Raw genomic sequence first — 17,795 nt, 5'->3', positions numbered from 1 at the left:
GGAGGGCGGCTCTGGGCCTCGGCCCTCGGGGGCGGGGGAGGTGGCGGCGCGGCGCCGAGGTCGCGGCCAGCCAGCCCCGGGAGCTGCCGGCCACCCCTGCCGCCCCGCTGCCGGGTCGAGGAACTCCGGCGGGTTAGGGCTTCCGTGGTCTTTGCGGTCTGGGCCTCGCTGTCCCCGCAGGACCCGGCTCGCGTGCGGGGCGCACGGCGCCCAAAGCCCCTACCCCCCAGCCCCGCCCCCAGAGTCCGGGTCGTGGATCCCGCGTCCCCACCGGGTGGCTCAGCCGGCTTTGGAAGTGAAACACCGGGCCGGGCCGCCTGCGATCCCCTCTCCCGAAGGCTGTGAACTCTCCTTAGGATGGGCGCCTAGTCCGCAATTCAACAAGTCTCTAGGAGTACGCACTGTGAGCAAATGACTGATGGAAATGGATTAGCTCCAGAGCCCTGTCAATTAGGGTAACTCTTATAGATTCCATTTTTATCTGGTTCCACAGTACTACTATCAATAGATTTATTTGTGAGCGTGTTTCTTTGGAGGAAATGCAGTTCTAAGGCTTTTTTTTTTTTTTTTTTTTTTTTTTTTGAGAAATCGAGTATGTTGTTTTTGGAAGGAGTTATCAATTAGGCAGCTTGTGATTTTTTTTACAACTAATTTTCAATTCCTCAAAAACATTTTCTAATTCGTACTAGCAGGCTGAAGTTGGGTCTTCACTTCCCTCGGAAATGTCTCGATGGTCACCCAGTGAAATAGGCATTTATTTATCAAAGCTGAAACAGTTATGATAGATTCAGCTTCTCTAGTCTATTGTTTTGTGCTTATTTTTCCTCTAAAACAATGGAGAGTGCAAAAAGCAACAGTGAAAGTTATCTTGAGGCTTTTATCCCTATAATTAATGCATGCAAACAATAGGTCTTTATACATAGGTGTGGGCAGGACACCTACTTATTCATTCGTGGAGTAGGGTATGTAGTTTTAGGCAAGCTAATGCTCAGGGTCAACATGTTCTTTAAATAATTCTTTTCCTCCCCTGTCTTAAAGGTATTTTACTATATACAGTGGTAACGTTTAACCGCTAGGACTATACCAGTTGAAAAAGTACACACTCTTAAGATGATGTTCGGTGAAATCCATTGTCTAGAATTACTTTCTCATTTGCATCTGCGCTAGTAATTCTATAGAATTAAATATAGTCGATGGTGGTGATTAACTCGGCTGTTCAGAATTCAAACAAATTAAACAGAAAAAGGTATTTCTTGAAAGCACTGTTTCTCATATAAACTCAGACTGTAAATGGCATTTCCAGGCACTGACCCCCAATTTCAATCCTCATAAAAAGTATTAAAGAATATACAGTTGACTTGATTAGAGTCATACAATTAAAATCAGATGACTGATTAATCAATATTTGAGGAATTTTTTATGGGTGTTTCCTTTTTGTATATTCCGTTTGGGGGCTTTGTTTTTGTTTTTGTTTTCTCAATAGGCACTCTGTTAAAACCGGTTTAGAGAAATTTGCACCATTAGATCATCTAAAGGATAAAAATCTCTTCTATGTTTGTATTTCTTTATTCAGATACCGAAATAATTGAAATACTTTCTATAATTTAGATCTCTTAATCTAAATTTGGAATTAGGATTTTTAAATCCCTGCTAAAATTTTAAGCAAACACCATGTTATTAAAGAAATGTAAATTTTGCAACAATGCAGTGAGCTGTTTCTCCCATCAAATGTAAGCGTACTGAAGAATTCCTGTGTGACTGACACTTAAAAATATTAGTTGAATTTAACAGATTGCTCAGAATTTTTATATGCTGCTCTCAAAAAACAGAAATTGTGCCAACTGTCTCACCAAAAATATGAGATGAATAACTTCTGTGGAATGAAGACAAATGCTGCCATTAAACCAATGAGAAATACAAGCATCAAAATACCTGAGGAGTTGGTGAAATAAGTGGTTATGTAAAAATGATTTTTCAAAACTGGCCTTGGGCAATAATTTTCATGAAAAAACATTTGGTTGTCTCTTTACACCCTCCACTAGAGCCAGCCATTTGGGTTTGACATAAATTAATCCATTTTAATGCAAAAGACTGCATTAAGCAACAACAACAAAAAAAGCTGCAAAAGACAAACGGTTCCAAATTTCAGGCTCTCTGCCTAGAAACCAAAAGTGTCTCCAGCTGGTGTAACAGAGGAAGGATCACTTGTCATGATATTAGACCGTTGGCATATCAAGCAGTGACTACATGAAACCTGAATGGAAAGCACCCCTTCACTAAAACACATGCTTTCGAATCACCTTAGGCGAAGAAAGAAATGCCCAGCGTGTCTGTGCTCTTCCAACAGAAACATTAATCAAGTCAGCCCTGTAAAGAAGGCCCATTCACTTTTTGGATAGTTAACTATCAAATCCATTAATGAAACATTTATTGAACACTAAGACAATGAGCTTCCTTTAGAGAGAGGGAAATGAGTGGCTGGCTTCTTTTGATTAGCTCCCTTAAATTAATGCATAATTATAGCTGTTAATCAATCTTACTTAAAAGTAAACAGAAACAGTAGAAAATAAGAGCTGTGTACTGAGGGTGTGGTCTCCTCTGGATTCTGTATCCGAATCTCCTTGAGAAGAAGCCTCTCCCAGCAGAAAGGTAAGACTAAATAATATTCCATGCGTTTATAAACAGCCCCAATCCTCTAAGTTCTGTTAAAAATATTTCTTTTGACAAAGCGAAAACATTGGACAATAATCAGATCAGGTTTTCCTTTAGCAGCTCATCAAGTGGGCTATTTATGGATCGGGACTTTTGATTTGCAATACATCATCTCAGGGTTCAGTGTTATCTTTTGATTTCTTTCCAGCTGAACAGGCTAAGCAGTTGTAAATACCTCTTGTCAGACTACATGGTTGGCTATTCTCGCACACAGAAGTAATCTAGGAACCCACTGGGCAAATTCGGCGGAGAGCCACTGTGGAAAGCTTGCATCTGGAGTGCATTGCAGAATGAGGGAGGGGGCTGTGAAGGTGGTGGGAGGCGATGGCCATGGTGGTGGCCGTGGCGGCAGCAGTGGCGGCTATGATCATGGCGGCTTCCGTTACGCCAGGGACACGGTTCCTGCATGGAGTTAGCGCTCTCGAGGCCTTCCTTGGTTTGACACAGCAGTCGTTGCCACACTAAGGAAGTACATACATTTAATGGCTACCGTAGAAAGTGTGAAGGAAAAGCAATGGAGACCTCGCCCATGACATTCAAAGAACACAGAGGTATATGTTTCTAAGAATTAAGACAAATACTGCTGCATCGCAAAGAAATCACGCTTTGGAGTCATACCCCCCCCCAACACACACACACACAGACACACACTCACACACACACCTCTCTATTCAAAATTTCAAAATGGTTGCAGATATTTCATTCACAAGAAGGTTAAAGGCGTTTCCCATCGCAAGAAGGATTAACTTACCGGAGGATTCTGGGACTGCAGATGTATACTGCGGCAAAATCCTAAATTCATCGAAAAAAATCATTTCTGGACTCCAGCTGCTAAAAATAATAGAATTATAGCAAATCATGGATAAGATTAAAATAAGCCATTTTCACATTCCAAAGTGTTCAGGAAAAAATGATTCTTTTCTTTTAACTCATGTCTTAAACAATGCAAATTTTAAAGTAGCTTTTCTTTCCAGAGCACGCAGCGCCATGAAATCGATAATTTTTGATCTTTCGGTTAGTAGGCAACATGGTGAGCTATTGCAGGGACTGCAGGCAGCAGACATGTTCTTGTCAGCTAAAAATTTTCATATTGTTTTTGAGTCCATTGAGATTTGTAGATGTGATACCACCGTTTTTTTGTTTTAGCCTGCACTGGGCTATAGGGACGCAAACTCTCAGTTTATCGACACATACATGTCTATTGCTTTATATATTAAAAACAGGGAGTCTTACTGGATCTTAAACAAAAAATTATGTAAAAGGAGTGGCTGGTGTGATTATAATCCCATCATGCAGGGTCCACGGTTCCCATTTAGTGAAATTTCGCAGAGGGCAACTTCTTAAGAACATCCCTGCTGTGCAGAGTGAAAAGCATGAACAAACCAAAGACAGAATTCATCTGTGTTTATATTTTACAAACAATGAAAAACCTACTCTTTGTATGCCTCTTTTCCCCCACCTTATTATTTCATGAAAACTGCAGCATTTCCCCGCCCCCATCCAAACACTCACCACCCCAGCACTGCAATGTTCCGTCCCTCTTTTGCTTCTCCTTCGTCTTCTTTTTCGCTTTCACAAATTCTGCACGCGCCATCTTTGTGTGGGGTGATTCTTTGCTAATTTCAGTTACCCATTCTCTTACAAATCGGTTCAGAAATAGAAAATTATCGTGCGCTTTGGGGCTTAATTTGCCTAAATTTCTTTCAGTCTTTCCTTCTGACATAGAAAAATGGAAACGACAGGGGGGAAGCAAAAAAAAAAAAGATATTTCTATTATTTCCATAACCTGTTGTATACAGTGGTGATAAAAAATATTATTAACATAATAGCAACAGCTGCAGCCTAAATAGAAGCTATGAGATAATTAATGTGCTACAACAAATTAATTTGCTGCAGGTGCGTCTCCTGTGAACTGAGTAACCCATGCCATATAAAGTCTAAATACAATTATGATTCCCCCACACACACTAAAGCAAAAGACAGAGCAAAGTGTCTTGTTCAGTAAATATTTTGCATGTCTATTGTAAAAAATAAAATCCTCTCCAGCCTCTTTACCCCGTCCCCCATCAAGCCATCTCGAATGGTTTAGTCATCAGTGGATAAGTGTGGAGTTGGATCGGGTGTGTATATGTATGAATGTGTATGTACAGAGGTGGAGGTTTTATGCTATGTCTTAGTTGGGAAAATGTATGGACCAGCTATAGATTTCTTTTTTAAAATTAGAGGTCATTGATGACATTTAAGAGCTTGATTGGTTTTAAAGCAAAAATTAGATGGATTATTGTATATAACCAGAAGAAAAATAACAGTGTTGAGGAGTTGCCTATCTGAATTAAATCTTTTAAAAAATCATCTATCTTTTAAAAGAGAGAAATGTGTTTGTAGTGTGACACTCTTCATTGATGCAAAAGAGAGATTTTTTTAAAATTATTTTTCTTTTACTCTTTCTTGCTGTCAGGTTGAGCACTTATGGAGAATAAGGTTACATCACAGTATGTGCCAGAAGTGCACTGCATCGGGGCAGCTCGGACAGGGGCCTGGAGAAGGTCACGATGCCAGAAGCAAATGTCCATTTTCTGTTTTGCACCACTCAGCAAAAAATAACTTTGGGCCAAGAAAAGTGGAGGAACACAGAGATTGATTTTTTTTTTTTAAAACTACCTGACTAAAAAATCCTCTTTGAGTAAGCCTATAGTCATTTCTGACTTTTCTTCCAGTTACGCCACCGAAAGAAATGACATTCTTGTTTTCACTGTAGCCCTGGTTCACTGTTTGTTAAAAGTATACATTTTATCATGGTCTAAACACCCAAGGTTATTGGTTATTAAAATGTACCGTATTGGATGATCTTAAATTTCAATTCTAAATCCTACTATAAATTAGATTATTTCTTAAATAGTAGATAGCATTCTATAGCATTTTGATTTAACCTTGCAGAAATTTTAGTTCTAGGAGAAGATATAAAATTATTCTAACAGAACACTGTTTCAGCTATACCCAGAAGGGACACTACATATGCACAAGTGCTCTTTAATATAGATTTTAGTTCCCATATTTCTTTCGGGCGGACAGCGGTACTTTCCACTGCCATTCTGATGCAGCGGTGCCGCACAGTTGTCTGACCACTTCTCATGCGGTGACGGACATGCAGTTTACTCCATCTTTCTTTTGTTTAAACAATACCAAAGCTTCTTTCTTCATAATCCATCTTCAAATCGGCTCATATTTTGAATTTACAATTAGAGATTTCGAGTTGGTAGGGGGAAAGAAAAAGAAACAAAGGCCATTGGTTTTCTTTAAAACTGAGCAGGAAATAGCAAATTTCTTATAAAAATGAGAAAAGTTGACAAGTGTATAATGTATACATCTCCTCCAGGATTTTCCAGTAATTTTGATGTCAGCCGACTGTGTTGTCTACACAAATGTAACTCTCTGAAATCATGCCTTTCTATAAAATTGTGATCCTGAAATCAAATAGGGAAAAGAAAAAACTGCTGATTTCTGTTGCTTCAACCAATTGTCCATTCAAAATATTCTTCCTTCCACTATAAGTTGTATTCAAATCTAAGCCGCAAGAAATCAAGATAGTAAGTATCGAACATGTATTTATCTTTCCTATCCTTGTTCTCTTTTCATAGCATAATGGTCCCTGGTCTTTCAGCCCTTCCTCGTAGGACTCTTAGTTTTTGGAACTCGTATTCTTAGATTGCAGTACAAGTGACACTCTGCAAGGTCTGAACAATAAAAAATGGTTGCTGTTGAAAGCCAGCTCATTCTGGGGTGTTTTGTTACATAGGAAAAGCTAACTAATATGGCTAGGATTCCATTTTTGGCTGGTATTTACCAATCACTAATTGATCATTAGGATCGATTAACTAATGTTGACCCTGAGCTGGTTGTCTTCTAAAACAAACATTTTGAATGATTTTGCATTGTGTTGCACCCTCTAGATGTGTATTTATATAAAGTATACACATGTCCTGCTCTCAAAGCTTACATGAAATATCAGTGAAGCTTGGCTTGTTTTTTTTTTAAGATTAAAAAGTAAATATAGAAGTTGAAGTATTTTATGTTTTCATCCCAATGGGTCCTCATATGTATCTTCTGGGTTATATTCATCCACTCAGGACCCCTCATTAAAATTCTGAAATCTTTCCCATAATCTGCTTTAAAGCAGTATTTCACCCCATTTGAATGGGTGCAATTCATCTTTGAAAACTAAACTCAGAGCTTTATTTATTATAGTTGCTGATGATTGCAGAGTCCTTTAGGGAATTACACATTGATCTTTTCTATTAACTGACTTTAAATAAACCCTCTTTGGTAAAACTGCCATTCATGTTTCTAGCAAAAGTACCCAGAATATATACTGGTTGCTGAAGTCTCTTGCATCACCCTTTTCTCTTGATATTTAGCTCTTTTGTGTGTGTGTGTGTGTGTGTGTGTGTGTGTGTGTGTGTGTCTTTCCCTTCTTTAACTCTTGTTTTAACAAGGTGCTAACCTTTTCAACAAAGGGATGGGGACACCTTTTCAATGTCAAAAGATTCTGATATACCTCACATGATGATAGTTGTGCTTTTAGAATCTGTCGAATGACAAGAAGCTCCTATAAAGTCAGTAATGCTTTTACACAAAGTTTTGTTTTAGTCATCCCAGTGGAATTGACATGAATGTGAATACTAATCCCAAACATATGAGAAGACATTTTTCAATGCACAGACAGGGTTTTGGAGCACATGCTTACATTGGACATGAGAAAGCCACCGCGGTAGGGAGAATGTGAGATGCAACCCTACTCTGCAGTGCACTTGCTGTGTAACCGGGACCAGGCTCTCTAGTCTCCCTGAGTCTTGGCATCCCCTCTGCGGTGGCAGTCACAGGAATCTAAGTGGTGGCTTTCCTTTGTTAAGCTTCTGCCAGGTATGAAGCTTTACCTTTTACAACCTAGTGAGCTTCACCTTCTCACATACAAGACTTCCTGTAACCATCACCTTACAGTGAGGTAGGGGACCATTATTTTCCCTGTTTCACATTTAGAGAAATTACGATTTAGGGAAATTAAAGAGTTTGCTCAGGTTATAAGCTAGACAAACAGAACTGGAATTAGAACTCTAGACCTGTGTTGTCTGGTACAGTAGCATTAGCTGCAGGTGGCCATTTTAATTGAAGTTGAAATAAATTATAATTAAAAACAATTAACATTCAATTCTCCAGTCTCATTAGCACATTTTGAGCACTCAGTAACCATGTGTGGCTACCATATTGCACAGTACAAAGAGCCACATTCAAGGTTACTTCCACTGGACAGGACTGAACTAGATGACCAACTGCAAAGCCTCTATTTTTACCACTGGACTTAACTCTTCCTTGCCTATTCATTCCTTTGCTCATTCATTTAACAAACATTTACTGAATACTTACTGCATGCCAGGCACCATGTTGGACCTTAGAGAGAGTTTTCTCATTGTGTTGTCAAAAGCAAATGCAACACACATTAAAAAGCTTCTTAAACTGTTAGGTTCTAGAGGAAAGGAAGATGCTTCTGTGTTGTGGTTGCTGTAATGTAGGGGGGCTCTACTTCACTGAGGGCAGGGTCTATGTTACTCTTCTTGGAATCCTGTCTTCCCTCCCTCTCCCCTCTGACACTTAGCAGGGTGCAATACCCACCAAAAGTGAATGCAGAACTTCCCATTAGAGGCCACATATATCAACTTCATCCACCTTTTCTAAATTTGTCCAATTTGTTGGGTAAAGTATCGTATCCAATTTGTTGGGTAGAGTATTGTGTCCAATTTGTTGGGCAGAGCATTGTATCCAATTTGTTGGGTAGAGCAACATAGCAGCCTGAACACACACACAGTCTCAGCTTAGCCAATCAGATACTTCTGCTTGGGACTTTGAAATGGAAGCAGATGAGATGAAGAAGCTACAGAAGATTTACTATTTTCTACATGACTGTCACTGCATGGGTGGGCACTCCTACAAGTAACTTTATTGCTATCCACCTCACCCAACACCCCCTTAAGTCTCCTCCATGGGAGTGGTTTTGCCATTACCACTGGAAGGCACATGAAATGAATGCTCATGACCTTCTTGGTCTTGGCAAGCAACAAAGTCTTATGGTCATTAATTTGAAAAACACGGTCCCAATTTATCCATACTTCTATCTTCAGTTGAAGGTAAAAATTATCCTCCCTACCCCAGGTAGGACCATGAAGAGAATAGGTTGACTCCTTCCTCTCCCCACTGCCTAGCTGCTGCTATTTTTGACTTTCCTGGTGTCAGGGCTAAGAGGAATGTGGCATTTCCTCATAGACAGGTTACTGTCAGTAACTGGTTTTTGCTGTCTGGGTCTGGCCAATGTTTTAAGGTGACCCTGTTATGGGCATTTTCATGGGGTTTTTGGCAGCTCCTCTGCCAGAATGCTCTTCACTCTCTTGGGCGTGGTGGGATCCCACAACCATAGGGCCCTCTTCAAGAGTCTGCTTCCAATCTCAGTCTCTCTTCCCTTTGACATCCTCACTGTGTCCAGTTCTGGGCCATCTGCTTTGGCACTTCTGCCTGGTGACCTGCCTCATGCCTTGCTTTGACATCTAAAAGCTGTCATACCTTGGTGCCTCAGTTGAAATTTCTGGTCTGACTTCCTGTTCCCCTAAGGATGGCAGAAGGAACCCAGTCGGGGGGAGGGGGCATGACCACAGTGTGTTCATCTAATGGTTCTGCTTTTGAGTCCATTGCTTCTAACTTCCTGCTTTTGAGTCCATTGCTTCTAACTTCTAACTTCCTGGTGATTCTAGAAAATATCCCACAGCCTTCTAGTAAGTTATTTTCCTCATTTAGCTACAGCAAGTCAACTTTTATTCTTTACCTAGTCCAATAAAATTTTCCATTTTATTTTTGACCATTGTCTATCTCCCTACTTTGTATTTCATCATTATATGTCTGCTATTTTTTTCATATTGCCAAGTAATACATGCACTGCATAAACATGCAAAGAAACCAGAAATATAGAACATAGGATGAAAAAGTACCACATAATTCCATACCCTCCAGATATCCACATCCATTGGCATTTCTAATTTAATTTTTGAATTAAATAATGTAGTCACAGTTTTGGATACATTTCACCCTTTTCACCAGTTACCACCACCACAGCCTTCACCTTTGCATTATTATTAATTTCTTCTGTATCCTGCCAGTTTCTCTATGCATATATAAATCAATATGAGTTTGGCTTACTTTCCCTCCACCACCGTTCTTACCAAAAAGATAGTATAATCTCCTTGCCCTTGGCTTTTGTTTTTTACCAACATATATTGGAAATCCCACCACATCAGTACTCAGAGTACTACCTCATTTGTTTGGTTTTTGTTTTGTTTTGTGGAAAGTAGGCTCCATGCCCAGCGTGGAGCCCAGCATGGGTCTTGAACTCAGTGACCCTGAGATCAAGACCTGACTGAGATCAAGAATCAAATGCTTAACCAACTGAGCCACCCAGGCACCCCTGTCTCAGTTGTTTGTATAGCTGCGTGGCATTCCACGGCAGCTTAATTTATTTAACTAGCCCCTTCCCATTGATGGACAGTGGGTGGCTTCCAAGAGTTTGTCATTGCAAACAGTGCTGCGTGAATGATCTTGCATGTGTGTTATTTGCTAAATGTGCAACTCTTAACTGTAGGATAAATTCCCGGAAGTAGGACTGCTGAGTCAAAGGGTATATGCACCAGGAGACAAGAATCAGTATTAGGTATTGCCAGGTTGCCAGTAACGCACTGGCATGGTCAGTTACCACAGGTGTTGTCACAATTTCCATCTCGCTATCAGTGTACAAAAGTGCCAGTTCCCCGGCAGTGTCATCTCATCAGTGGGGGAGGATGTGGCTGTGTCACACCCATGCCTTCAACTGTCATCTCTATACTACAGCGGCAACTCTCTGCCCCGGGGCTTTGTTCTGGCTTCAGGAAGCGGGCTTGGCCCATGTGTGAGTGTGGGAGACAAGGCAGAAATGCCCGAGAGTTAGTTCCCCACAAACAGTCATCAAAAATGGTGGCCAAGCAGTTGGTGGGTAAACACCCCAGCTTTCTCACTTGTTGAGGGCATAGCTCTGAGGTGTGTTCTGCACTGTCTCCCACAGTTTCCCAACTGAGCTCCAGATGCCCATCCTGGTAATTGGCCTAATAACACACCCTATCATAACCTCCCTCCCTTCACCTCACTTCCCTGCTGACATTTCCTGGGACCTCCTCCCACAGAAACTACACGCACTAAACCGTTTATCCCGAAGTCTGTTTCTGGGTAAACCCAAACAGCTGGTCATCAGACATTTGAAATTTTAGAAGCGATATCTCAGTGTGATGTGAATTTGGATTTCTCTTGTACATGAAGTTGATCATATTTTCACACATCTAAGCTATTTTTATTTCTATTTGTATGAACTGATGATCATATCTTTTGCCTGTTGTCTCTTCAATTTCTATAAAATTGGTAGGAAGATTATTTCTTTGTCTGTGATGTGAATATTTTTTCCAGTTTGTTGTTGGTCTTTTTGAGGTTCGAAAACAGTTTTTTCATCTCTCCTCCTCTTCCTTCTCCTTCTCTTCTTTTTCTTGCCACTCAGAAGTTTTTATTTTTATGTAGACAAATTAATCAATCTTTATTTTATCTCTTCTGAACCTTTGGTCATGGTAAAATGCTTCCCTCCATCTTAAATTATAGAGGAAGAAGTCCATGTTTTCTAATAACACGAGTTGTTTAAGTTTTAATTATGTCTTTAATTCATTTGGAATTTATCCTAGTGCATGTTCATCAACTTTTACCTTTGTTGTGCTTTTTTCTCTTCCAGGATCACCCTCTGCTCTGAAACTGCCCTTGGGTTACTTTGAGCAAAGTGTCATATTTCACTGCCCCAACCCATTTCCTCTTGCAGATGATTATGGGTCTCTTGTCTTTCCTCTTAACTTGGCCTTTACTACCCTTGTTAGCAGAAGAGTTTCCCACTGCAGTATTTCTGTCTGGAGTAGCCTCCCTGCATCTTTCATTTTACTGAGCCTGTATTTTATCTCTGCTAAAACTTCACATTTTCTTCCTCTCCCACAACTCCACATTTTTTCTTTCATTCCATTCAAAATTGCAGAGCAACTCCTGTGCCATTTTCATATGGCATTGGACCGAATCTCTCCTAATATTGCAGCGTGATTTTAATTGCAAGTTCAAAAAAATAATGAAAAAGATTGAGAGGGCCACTAACAATTTTCTAAATCTGCAGGATCTTTCTACAACTCAGCACATTGCTGTGTAAGTTTAAAATTTACTTTGTCTTGACAGCTCAGTCTTAGGGAGAAAAATAACAAAACAAAACAAAACAAAACAAACAAAGAAACAAAAAAACAACAACAACAAAAAACCCCCCAGACAGATAGACCTGATCTGGATTCATCTGTAGAATGCTAAACAAGTCATGCAAATCATATCTGCACATGAACTTGATTGAATTCTGCTGCTTTGGCCAAAGCAGACAAACTGGAAGAATTAAACCTTTTCTGATTTATTGCTGCCCTGCCCGCTTGGCCATTTCTTAGGTGTACTCCTAAACATATTGCTCTTGTACTTTCGATGCCTTTTTTTTTTTTTTTTTGATATTGCAAGCCAATGCTAGCCTCCAGATGTGGGTGATTTACACACTGATCTCCTAGACCTTCTTTGGTTGAGTAACACCCATGGAGGCATATTCTCTTCTTAGAATGAAAGAAGCTCATCACGTTCTATTGGTCTGGTTGACGGTCCCTACCGCTGAGTCAGAGGCTCTGTTGAACATGCGAAAAGGAAACCAGCCTTCATTCCTTCCTCCCATGACTGCGTTAAGCTCCCTTTGCCCACATACGATACAAAGACAATGCATCATCTCGACCTGTTTACTCAACTGTGTACGATTCTGCTTGCTTTACCCGGAGAGAGAATAATGCAACTGAAATAACGCAAGATCCCCTCTCGTGGATACTCTCCAGGGCCTTTCTGGCTTTCCTTGCAGGAGACCAGGGGAGGGGAACTCGGTGGTGAAATGCCCGTCGCCCGACCAGTGCAGCCTCTGTGGAAACTTCCATCACAGACATCTCCCCCGGGCACCCCCACCCTCCTCATCAGAATACTCCTCCCCTGAGTGTCACTAGCTGTGGGATTGTAAGACTCCATTATAATAAAGGTGACAATGACAGATCTCAAGGAAGTAGAGCTCCAAAGTGAGGGAGGGAGACACATCAGAGAGAGCGGGCTCCAGGAGCCTGATAATGAGCATGGAAAGGACTTTTTCTGCTTATGAGTGAAAAAGACAGGGAAGTCTCTGTTTGAAGACAAAGCACATAATAATGTGATCACAGAGCTCTCCTAATGGGGCCGATGTGATGTTCAGAAAATGTATTCTTTTCACTGACTTATTCTTACATTCCAGTGGAAAAGGTCTTGAAATGAGTGTTTACTTAATGTATCTAACTCAATAACACCACACGGTAGCCAAGGTTTTTATACAGCAAAGTTACGCCGCTGTATATGTTTAATTGATATAATGACCTTGGGTCTCGTAGATGATTTTTTTCTAAACCTCAGGTGGAAGAATAAAAAAATGTTTGGTCAGACAGAAATCTCTTAGTCATTGTCAATTTATTTCTAAAGGATTTTCTAACCTACTTTGCTGGGTGTTCCCTTACCTTTCCCTTCTCCCGAAAGGTAAGGTGGCTTTTTTTTTTTTTTTTACAAAGAGTGTATAAATTGGTTCAACCAGCATCGCCAGCTTCCCATGTAGGGAATGCCCTGTTTTCCCCATGCTTGAATTTGGAGAAACAGCGCCCATGTAGGGAGTGAGCTGACAGGCCTTGGTGTTCAGGAAGGAAGCAGGCCACACCTCTGCCTTGTGTGCCAGAGGCGACTGCTGCGTAGGCAAACGCTCGCATTTCTCTTGGACGGCGACACCTGCCAGATTCATTAGCTTGGCGTGGTTGAGTTGGTATGGCCTCTCCTTTTCTTTCTTTCTGTCCATTTGCCAGTCGCTGGGTCTGGGGATCAGAACGGCACTCTAAACTCTTGACCCCCAAGTGCATGTAGATAATGGGGGACTTTCCAGAGCTAATTCTTTCCCATAGGACTTTCTGGATGGTTCCTGAGATTAAGAACGAGAGGGGGAGGTCCACCAGCCCTGCCTACTCCTTTACTTAGCACTAGGGACTTGCGGTGTGGATCAGGAATGATTGCCAATGGGTGTGGGGTTTCGTTTTGGAATGATGAAAATCTCCTAAAGCAGACTGTAGTGGTGGCGGCACTGCCGTATTGGCGATCCTAAAAAGCAATGAAATGTACACTCTTAATAGGGAAATTGTATGGTACGTCAGCTACACTCCCACAAAACTGTAGTAAAAGCCTAGTCGTATGTCTTGCTGTTAATAATTAACCTTATTCTTCTAGGATCCTTTCCTTAATGAAGCTAATGATATGCATCTCTCAAGAACAGTATGTTCGTCACCCATGACTAAGCGCAGGTGTCAAAAGGGGTGAGCAGACCCTGTACACAGTTTGTTCCTGGGACAGACTCAGCAGCTCACACAGCTCATACCAACATTGTCCTGCAATCCATTCAGTTCTGAATAGGGAATATGAGTTTTGTTTTATATGCTTCAATAGGCTGAGAAAAAAATTTTAAATGTTAGGTAAATAAGAGCTCAGATATAACCTTACAGTCACTACTGGGCTGTCACCTAGGACTTCCTGATTCATTGGCTGCACCAGAACATTCCCAGTGGAACTACAGGTTCGTGTTCTTCAGCATTTTATGAGAGCTGCTGCAGGCAGAGTCAGCATGCCGGGAAGTCCCCGGGCCAGGGTGCATGCTCGGCCCACATCTCAGGAAGGCTGTACCATTTGGAGACCCTTCTTCCACACGTCCGTGTTGCCTCTCCAAGAGGTAATGTCGGCATTTCTTTAAAAAAACATTTTTTAATGTTTATTTATTATTGAGAGACAGAGCATGAGCATGGGAGGGGCAGAGAGAGGGGAAGACAGAATCTGAAGCAGGCTCCAGGCTCCGAGCTGTCAGCACAGAGCCCAACACGGGGCTCGAACCCACAAACCGTGAGATCATGACCTGAGCCGAAGTCAGACGCTCAATGACTGAGCCACCCAGGCGCCCTGCATTTCTTTTTTAAGACTGTCCTCTGTCTACTGGGGTACAGGCTGTCTATATGCACAGAGCCAGGAGCACTTGGGAATGTTTGTGCCCACCTACATAGGGTGTGGCTTTAATCAATGACTAAGGGATGCAGATGGGGTTGTTAAAATACCGCTTCCCTGTCTCGGGCCTGGATCACTGTGAGCCGTAACTTACCCAGAGTTCCTCTGGGATCAGACGAGGCCACCTTCCAAGGGTGTCCACCTGGACTCACTCTTGGCTTAGCTGTTCTGCGTCCCTGTTTCCTTACAGATGTCCTCTGGCATCAGTTCCTCTACATACCACCTGCACACCAGGTCTTTACTCAGAAGCTGCTCGGGGCCTGACCTAAGCCCGTCAACATCCAGGCCAATCAGTGTTCTTGTGGTGGGCACGCCCTGGCATGCTGGGGGAACAACTGGTCTAAGAGTCTCAATTGGCTGTTTATGTGACTCCAGACAGGCCCTCTTTCCCTATTGAATGTTGGAGTGCGAGTGAAGCATGGGATCAGGTGGGACTTGGTGGAACCAAGAGCCAGAGGAGAAAGACACCAGGGGCCTGGTGACCTTGAGCCCCAGCCAGAGCCGGCATTAGGGGCATGGTATCTGTGCAGTCACCTAGGGCTCTGGGCTTAGAAATTCATAAGTTTTGGAACAGGCCCCTGTACTTCCATTTTGTGCCGAGGCCTGCAAATTATGTAGCTGACCATGGCCCCTGGATCTAACAGTACCTGAAGCTACACTCTCCAGGGTCGTTTCGATTTTGCAACCCAGCAAATTTCCTTTGGGCTTCTGTCATTCGCATCTTAGAGAGCTATGATCACAGTCTGGGCTCCCACTTGCAAATGTCATTCGAGCCAGTTTAAACAGGAAACGAATTTGTTCAAGAATATAAGATAAGTCACAGAATCTCTGAGAGGTCTAGAGGAACAAACCTAGAGGCCCACTGATAAACAACCACGGCCAGATTCCATCACAAACAACATACCCCTCGGCACAGATATCATGTCCGCGCCCCTGACCCTGATGCTTGGGTGCTAGCTGGCGCCTCTGTCCTGGGAACTGGAGTCTCGGCTGCTCTGCTCAGCACCATGGACTCGGTGCCACCACATCCTTCAGGGCGCTAGCCTCCCAGTCAGAGTCTCACGTGGGTGTGTCCAATTGGTGAAGCCCACATCAGCCGCCTGCACCTTAGTGGCAAGAGCAGTGGGGCAAGAGAAACCTCAGCTTCTATCTTGAAGAGGCATGGGTCACACACCAAGGCATTGCCCTCAAATAAAGAAAGGGATTTAAAGATGCTAGAAACATCCAGTACCCTCTACTTACTTACACACATCTGACTTCTGCTGAGGACCATACATATAGAAAGTACAGTCCTTTGTGTACAGTCAACACACATGCTTTCTGCTGCTCTCAGTGATTCTGGGGGCCCCCAGGGTGCAACCCAACCAATCCTTAGGCGATCCTACCCCTTGTTGCCTTTCTCAGGGCTGCCCTGAGCCCCATTTTTGATCCCACCTCCCCGGTAATCTATTATCCACCCAACTGGAATCACAGCTGGGACAAGATGGGTGCGTTTCTGCAAAGCAAAACAGAACCCCAAACTAGCCCTGAGGTTACAAGGTATTTGCAGATGGAAAGGTGCCTGCCAGATTTGCCGGCCCGCCACAAAGCGGGTCCCACACCCTGCAACCACCAGGTATTAAACCTATTTCTATGCAAAAAGATCTCTTTATTGCTAAAATCTTTATGCCAGCCTCCAGCCTGTTCAGAAGGAATATTTTTCAGAATCAGGTGTTAACGAAATAACGGACAAAATAAAATGTACGAAGTTTACTGATTACCAGTTTCCTTTGATGAATCAGCCCTAGCGTTTGTTACCACCAATCTGATGGAAAAAGTAAATCAAGAACAGAAGAGTGCCTCCGGAGGGGGGGGGGCATGAAATCAGCATTTAAAAACACCTTGCGTCCATTTTGTACCTTTGTGTTGAATACGTTTATTTCAAAGGAGACTTGGGGCTACAGAGATGGGCAGAGGGGCTGCTGTGGACACCTTGCCCCTCAAGGCGGGGCTTCCTGGCTGTTCTGCAAGAGGCAGGTGGTCTGTGGCGACAGCAGGGCCAGATTCACGTCGGATGGGTGTGCAACTGCACCAGGGGCTTGAGGACCTGCAGGACTTAGCACTGAGCAAAGAGCAGTCGCTTGTCTGTACCTCTGCCCTGGGGCAGCTCGCAGACTTTTTTCAAGGCTGCTGGTTGGGGAGGGTTGGCAGGACCCGGGGCCCCTCTAAGGTGTCACTCTCTGTCCTGTGGGTGGAAGAATTGACAACAGGCCTTCATTCTCCCAGAGAGTCTGGGTGTTGCAGGATCCTTCAGAGTGTCCTTAAGGGGAGGGTGGTGTGGCCCCAAACTCCATGTATCTGGAATCAGCCAGCAGTGTGGAATAGGTGCTCAGTCAACATTTCCTACTTTGTAAACCTTCATTCATCTCCAGGCGCCTGGTTGACTCGGTTAAGTGTCTGACTTTGGCTCAGGTCATGACCTCACAGTTCGTGAGTTCAAGCCTTGTGCCAGGCTCTGTGCTGACAGCTCAGAGCCTGGAGCTGCTTCGGATTCTGTGTCTCCCTCTCTCTCTGCCCCTCCCCACTCACACTCTGTCTCTCTCTGTCTCTCTCTCTCATCAATCTTAAGGGGACAGTAGTCTCCTGAAGTGGCAGGAGCACATACACACCCAGCAGACTGCCCTCCGCCCAGGTTCACCTCTGAATCCCTCCCAAGCATGGCTTCTGTGTACTGTGCAGGGACCATGGGTAACCCATGTTGAATTGCATGTTACCTCTTTTTTAAATTATTTTTTAAAAACATTTTTTATTCATTTTTGAGAGACAGAGAG

General features: G+C 42.7%; 1 long non-coding RNA gene across 1 annotated transcript; it reads right to left on the bottom strand.

The window, feature by feature from the left end:
• Nucleotides 1–2,411: 2,411 nt before the first annotated feature.
• On the bottom strand, nucleotides 2,412–4,332 carry LOC115292421. Its single transcript, XR_003908987.1, has 3 exons — nucleotides 4,225–4,332; nucleotides 3,464–3,543; nucleotides 2,412–3,173 (listed from the first exon to the last, which is right to left on the bottom strand). It is a non-coding gene; the product is annotated as an uncharacterized LOC115292421 (long non-coding RNA).
• Nucleotides 4,333–17,795: the final 13,463 nt, after the last annotated feature.

The sequence above is a fragment of the Suricata suricatta genome, chromosome 5 (genome assembly GCF_006229205.1).
Source record: "Suricata suricatta isolate VVHF042 chromosome 5, meerkat_22Aug2017_6uvM2_HiC, whole genome shotgun sequence".
Classification (NCBI taxonomy): Eukaryota; Metazoa; Chordata; class Mammalia; order Carnivora; family Herpestidae; genus Suricata; species Suricata suricatta.
This window is presented reverse-complemented; position numbering and strand designations above follow the sequence as displayed.